Below are 7887 nucleotides of genomic sequence, written 5' to 3' on the forward strand. Positions count from 1 at the left end.
GTAATAATTACAAATAATTAAAAATTAATCATGAAATACACTTCAAACAAAATATTCAGAATTGTAATATCATCTAAAACATATCTAATAAATTTCTTTCATTAACTATGAATGTTTAGGGGTTTACTTAAACAGTTAAACGTATACAATATATCATGAATTTAAGAGGGCAAATATCCTATCATCAGTTCACAGAAAATATCATAATATATGAAATATGTATTTTTTTAAATCTTTATAATTATATTAAAATAAAAATTATGTATTGACAATACTTTAAAGTTTGTATAAACTTCATGCTACATAATTATTATTTTTATAACCAAGAGATGCATAATCTATTTCTTGTAAAAAAAAACTTGTAAATTTATAAAATGTATTCATCTAACTATTACTTATTTAATATTCAAACCTAAATTTATATTTATATAAAATAACACTTATTTGTGAACATATTGACAGCCTGTCGCTATCTACCCAACACGTGGACGTCTTTTACATGTTTTAGGGTGTGACCGTTCCCCTACTATTTATATCTTCTCCTCCCCCACCATATCCGCCACCGCTCTCCTCCCTCTCTTTCTGCTTTTCAACAACTACATAAAAAAAATACACACAATTCTTCAAAATTCCTTTGCAGAATCAACAATGGCTGTTGCTTCTACTTCTTCAAGCACCAATTGGGTCAATACCAGACCCACATTCTCTTCATCTCCAAGACGCCGATTGGGTTCGTCTTCCATCTGTTACAGAAAAAAGCACAATTCTAAAACGATTCACTGTGCAATTGATACACAATCGATCCTCCGTTTTCCCAATCGATCTCCATGTAAAGAATCCACATCCACATGTCACCCTGAATCACCTTCTTCTTCGTCGTTTTCGTATTCTCCGGCAGCACCACGGAATTGGAACTTGTTCCAGAAGGCTGCTGCAATGGCATTGGATGCAATTGAAAACGGGTTGACAACGGGAGAAAAGAAACACCCATTACCGAAAACAGTCGACCCGGGTGTACAAATCGCCGGAAACTTCTCACCTGTACCGGAGCAACCAGTTCGGCACTTTTTACCAGTCGCCGGAAAAATCCCTGATGACATTCAAGGCGTTTACTTAAGAAATGGAGCTAACCCCTTCTTCCAACCTACCTCTGGTCACCATTTGTTTGACGGAGATGGTATGATTTACGCCGTGAAGTTTGATCAAGGTTCTGCTAGCTATGCTTGCCGGTTTACTGAAACGCAGAGGCATGTTCAAGAACGTGCGATTGGGAAACCAATTTTCCCTAAAGCAATCGGAGAACTCCATGGCCATTCTGGTATTGCTAAGCTTCTCCTTTTCTACGCTCGTGGATTGTGTGGATTGGTTGATTGTAGTCAAGGTATCGGCGTAGCTAACGCCGGCTTGGTTTACTTCAATAACCACCTTTTAGCCATGTCGGAGGACGATTTACCTTATCACGTTCGTGTCACTCCCTCCGGCGACTTAAAAACCGTTGGAAGATACAGCTTCAACGAGCAATTGAAGTTGAATTCCACCATGATCGCACACCCTAAACTCGACCCTGTTTCCGGCGAGTTATTCGCATTGAGCTACGACGTCATCAAGAAGCCTTACCTGAAATACTTCAGGTTTTCGCCGGAGGGAAAGAAATCAGAAGATGTGGCAATTGATTTGAAAACGCCGACAATGGTTCATGATTTCGCGATCACGGAGAATTTCGTGGTGATTCCCGACCACCAAGTGGTTTTTAATATGTCGGAGATGATCACCGGTGGGTCACCGGTGGTTTATGACAATGAGAAGGTGTCACGTTTTGGGGTTTTAGATAAATACGCTTCGGATGGGTCGGGTATAAAATGGGTCGAAGTTCCGGATTGTTTCTGTTTCCACCTCTGGAACGCCTGGGAAGAGCCTGAATCCGGCGAGGTTGTCGTGATCGGATCCTGCATGACTCCGGCAGACTCCATCTTCAATGAAAGTGACAAAGAATTAAAAAGCGTCTTATCGGAAATCCGATTGAACCTTAAAACAGGGGAATCAAGTCGTCGAGCCATAATCTCACCTGAAAATGACGTCAATTTGGAAATAGGAATGGTGAACAAAAATCTCCTCGGCCGGAAAACAACCTACGCTTACCTTGCAGTGGCGGAGCCATGGCCAAAGGTTTCCGGCTTCGCTAAAGTGAACCTCTCCACCGGAGAAACCAGTAAGTTCATCTACGGTGACTCAAAATACGGCGGCGAGCCTCTGTTTCTTCCCAATTCAGAGAACGAAGACGATGGTCATGTACTAGCCTTCGTTCACGATGAGAAGACATGGGAATCGGAGCTTCAAATTGTGAACTCAAAGACATTGGAGTTAGAGGCAACAGTGAAGCTGCCGACGAGAGTTCCTTATGGTTTCCATGGGACATTCATTAGCACAGACGACTTGGCAACACAAGCATTGAGCTGACATGACATGGCTTTGGATTGTGATTAGAAACTTCTATGAACATAATTAGATGAATATGGAGTTGTTATCATTACAATTAAATTAAATTTGTGATATAGAAGTGTGTCACTAAATAATAACAAAGTCTTAACTCTTATTCTATTTAGATTATTACTTTTTATTTATTTATTTAATATGCTTAAGAATGATATTATACATTTCAAATATCGGATTCGACACATGATCTAAATAGCAATTTGACTTCCAGTTTGAATTTCACTCATATCATTTTTGAATAGAGGAATTTACGATAATGACATTTTCTTCTTGATATTTTTAGCAATGAAAACAAACTAACTACCAAATATGTACACAAATAAATAGTTATCGATCAAACCACGCTAAATGAAAGTGAATGCAAGAAAACAATAAATAAATTACGAGGAAAGCCTTTAACCCTTTTGAATCTCCGACGTAAAACATCGGCATGTAATGAAATTATTTTTGTTGGAACTTATTTTGATCGAAATAAAAATACAAGTGTTAATTGATCTTAAAGTTGGGATAAAAGTGCTCAAGTGTAGATAGAATCAAAGTGAAAGTGGAAGCGAGAACCTGTGTGCGAATGATGATCAGTTGGGCTTTTATATATAGTGATAATAACAAATATTCCGACATTCCCGGGATCTTCATTGATTAATGTTTGATGTTGTTTTCTCGATAATCTTCAACGCTCACAAGGATTTGACCACGTGCTTTTGACCTGGTCTATTCTCGTTTAGTCAAGCTCTTAGTTCATGCACAAGATATTACAAGAAACACAATGATAGTCCAAGATATTTATTAAATCCATGATCTAGGACTTGCTTGGGATGTCAATACAAGTTCAAGATAAAAATAGTAAGCTGAAAATTATACAATAATTAACCCCTAAAAATCTTCTATTCAAGATCCAGGGAGTTGGACATTTCTAGGCTCTGAAGGCGAATTGTTCAAAGGATAATGTTACATGATCCGTTTTATAGGATCAATATTATCTGGCCATTATCCTGGGAATTTTGAATTTCAAATGGACGAGATTTGCGTGTACAAACCCTCTTATAAACGCACTGAAAATTTTCTTTCTTTATTTCACAATCATCGGTGTTTTCCTCCTGTTCCTCTAGGTAATTGCTTCGTTCCTTTCATTTTTTTTTATTCTTTGTGTTTTTTGTTTGATCATGGGCATAAAACTCATTTGGTCTAGGGCTAGGTCATAGAAACCTATCATCGGTGATTTCATAGATTTAGGGCTATTACCTAGTAATGAGATTGAAGTTAGTAGTTTTTCTAATGCCGATATCGATTTGCTTTGATAATCATGCAAGTTTCGACAAGACACCATCTTTAGGGTTCCTGGGTCATTATTGAGAGAAGTCTATCTTTCTTCGTCTTGGGTTTGTCTTTCTGAGTTTCCTTTTATCATCATTCTGTCATCCCCTTTTCCCCTACTGATTTCTAAATTTTTCCATGTCACCAAACTTGCTTATGCCTACTTCGTGCTAGTTACTTGGCGTATCTTGTTCTGTATTCATCATCTAAATGAATCTAAAGTTTTCATAACAAAATTAGTTGAATGATATACCTTTTCTTGTAGCTTGTTAATTTGGACCTTTAAGAGCATAGCACCCCAAGTGTGATGCCTCAAATGCTTCTCATAACACCACCAACAATGGAGAACTTTTGAGAGAGAATACTAGTACTCTAAAATCGGTTATGGCACTCCAAGAACACTCTAGTGCCGATTTCATGAACCAAGGGACTTCTTATATAGAGTGGCTAGGATTAGGGTTACATCCATGTAAACCCTAATGTGCATGACTTTTCATCTTACTTAGGATCCATAGGTTAAACCTCCATGGACTATCCATGGACTACCATATTGGTTTAGCCCATCTTAAATAACCATAAGCCTACACTATAAGAATCATTAATTTACCAAATCAATCCATTTACATTTAATTAGTCTCTTTTGGTCACTAAATTAATTCCAAACTGATTCTTGATCAATACTAATTAAATATTATGATTTCTATGGTATCAAGTTTGAATCTTGTCTTATAGATGTTTAGATATCCTCATATTGTGGTTTATTGTGCTTTCGTTCCCTTTTTGGGTTGATGAGAGAGTGAAGTCGTTTAACGACTTGTTACTCCAGATCTGAGTTTGGATTGGAATCCTTGAGCATAAAGGCGAAAGCTTTATGAGATAATTGGTTACATGCATGCATTAACTCACTTATTAAGTCTCTTTTAAGCTTAAGAACTTCATTTAGATATGCATGAAAATTAAGTTGGCAACTTTAGATGGTTTTCCAGCTTAAGGAAGTCAGATCTATGTTTTGGGGCTATGTCCTTATGGATTAATTGTTTATTGGTTAAGTTTATGCACTATTAAGCTTTATGGATGAGTTTTAAACCTTTTTGGGTGGTCCCAATTGATAAAGTTGGAAGCTTTATCCTTCTGGACCACATCAAGGGCTACATCTGAGCTTTGGAGCTCTCTTGGTATTAGAGAAAAGAACTTAATGTATCAAGCTGTTGAATCTCGGGTGAACACAGTGTGTTCAAGGCGAAACACGACATGTGGTCGGGATTTTTCCCGATTGTCTGGATGCTGGAGGAATACGACGTGTCAAAGGGGCAACACGACGTGTTTAGTCAATATGGGATGTTGACTTCGACTTTGACCAGAAGTGTGATCAGGGTTGATCATGGGATATTTTGGGCCATGTTTGGGCCTCAGTCTTGGGTGAATCTAGATAAGGGGTAAATTGGTCTTATTACCTTAAGTATGGATTGAAGGATATAATTTCGATTCCAATTGTTAATTGGGTGTTATTTGATATTGATAGTTCGAAGGATTAGCGGTCCAGGTATCAGGGGTTATCAGTCTGATTCAGCAGTACGTGGTGAGTCTCCTCACTATTTTATGGGTCGAAGGCACCAATGCTAACCCTATTGTTTTTATATTATAGGAAGACCAGGGAGTTTCCCTTGACATTTTGTATGAATGACCTAGAGTTGGCTCCTAGAAGATTTATATGAAAGACCATAGTTTGGACTCTAGCAGTTAAGTAGATAAGTAGTTGTAGATTATATGTTACTTGTCTTTGTGATGCTTGCATGGAAGACCAAGAGGTTGCTTCGGGCACTTGTTTGTAAGACCCATGGTTTTTGTCCCCGGCTTGGCAAGGAAAGACCATGATAGGGCTCGTGACATAATGGTAAGACTATGGTTGGCACATAGCACTTTCTATTGCATGTTTGATATGTATGACTCGTATTCTATGTATGGTATGTGGTATTTCAGGGAACTCGCTAAGATTTTTTCTTACAGTTGTTTATGGTTTCAGGTATTTCCGGTTCGAAAGGGAAGGGCCCGACTTGATCATAGCACATACACCTATATTTTCCACAACTTTGATATTTTGGGATTATACTCTGATAACTTTTTTTAATATAAAATATCTTTAAAGATTTGTTTAAATTATAAATGGGTGTTTTGATTGTTTTAAAACTGAAATTTTTACCCTCTTATTTTTAGGATGTTACATGCATTGTAGGACAAGTTCCAATTTTTCGTTTATTATCAATAAAAGTGAAATTTTGGTTTATATAGTTGGGTTACTTTATATTTCCTTGCAATGACATTTATGAAAATGTTGGTTACATTTCTATTATTAGCAATATCAATTGTGGATTTGATTCGTATTGTTTCACTAGTGGTAAATGTCATAATTGACTGACTAACAAAGGATTCTCATCACTCAAGTTTCAATTAGACAGAAACTTCGAGTCATACAATTCGAATTGTGTGATGTATGAGAATCTTGATCTTTGGAAGATTATGACTAATTCATTGATCACATGTTTTATGTAAGTCAAATTGAAGGACTAATGAATCTAGTCCATTGATATGGACGATTCAAATCTGCCACAACGGATGAAAATTCTATTCGTCATGATTTACTGATGTTTCAGTAAATATGGTTGTGTTTATAAGATTAAGCATATTTATAACATTTTGAAAAGGTTTTTTTACACAGTGACAAAATGAATAAAAAGAATATGTTAGGTAGAATAATTAATGTTTCTCTAATCTGAAAGGTAAAGAGAGTGTTTTAGTATCGTGTTTTGTGATCATCTTAATGATTGTGGAACTAGATCTCAATTAATCATCGAAGAACATCTTAGTGCAATTGTTTGACTAAGAAGAGGAATCAGATATTTTTGAAATGGTTCTAATCAAAAGATGAGTAACACTTCGTTTTCCAATCAAGTTTTAGAGCCATGCTCTAGTTACTAAACATCATATACTGAAACTTGTTTCACACTAAGTAGGTTTATAACACCTCATGAAATGTGGAGTAATAATGTTTTCTTACTTTAGCACATTTCGAATTGGAAGTTGTGATGTTTTGGTTAAAACAAAGGATAAACTAAGGCCAATTCCATGAAGTCTTTCTTATCAAGAATCCACACTAACTTTTGAATATTTGATGTTACTCATCAATGAATGTTCCTTGAGAGAGAAACTTATATGCTAAGAAGTTAGTGGGAGTCTTAATAATCTTGAAGAGTTTTAGGAGTCAATCAAGAATAAACCTTTTAGTTATCACTAGCACACGACCTGAGGTTGATAACATATTGTGTTTAGTTGATACGTTCTTTTTTCTGTGCACCTTCCAGTTGAGTTGGTAATGCTTATAAGTTCTATGGTTCTCATTTGACTACAATAGGCAGAGCATGTTGGTTAGTGAAAGTACATTCATCAATATGGGTGAACCTCTTAACAACGTGGAAGAACTAATAGGCCCTTGTGATACCAGATGGCATGAAATTAAGAATAAGCAAAATTTAGTCCATGAGGTAAATATGAATTTGGTTTTTTCATAAACCTTGTCTTATGAATGTAGGTTGAAAATGATAAATTCAGATGGATGGGAATGTATACATCATAAAATCTAGGTAGCAAAAGGTTTCGTTCTAATTCATGAGAATAAGGAAACACTTTCGCTAATATATTTTGAAGGTCTGAGTAAATATCATTATGGTTAGTAGTTGTAAAAAATTGCATTCTCAAATCCGTAATACGATTATGACATCCAAACCAAAGGGCCAATGGTTTAGCGGTATGGAGTGACCATCTCATATGAGATGTAAGGGGTTCAAGTCTCTATGGAGAGATAGGTGGTTATTTAGGAGTAGATTAACTAGTTTTCCGTTTCAAACAAAAAAGATTACGACATCCCTTTTCATAGTTCGAATTGTGAGAAATGGCAAGGAATTGTTTAAATCTTCAGGACATATGGTTATAAGTTTTGAAAGGGTTTAAACATGGACACACACACATATATACATGCTAATGAAAGGAGTAAAATCTTGAGATGTCTAGTTGAAGAATTATCGA

The 7887-nt window shown here is 36.2% G+C and overlaps 1 pseudogene; it reads left to right on the top strand.

Annotated features, from left to right (window-relative positions):
* The first annotated feature begins 572 nt into the window (after window positions 1-572).
* LOC145015044 (9-cis-epoxycarotenoid dioxygenase NCED1, chloroplastic pseudogene) lies at window positions 573-2481 on the top strand (annotated as a pseudogene).
* The last annotated feature ends 5406 nt before the right edge of the window (window positions 2482-7887 follow it).

Source organism: Lactuca saligna, chromosome 9 (genome assembly GCF_052625555.1).
Source record: "Lactuca saligna cultivar CGN05327 chromosome 9, ASM5262555v1, whole genome shotgun sequence".
NCBI classification, from domain to species: Eukaryota; Viridiplantae; Streptophyta; class Magnoliopsida; order Asterales; family Asteraceae; genus Lactuca; species Lactuca saligna.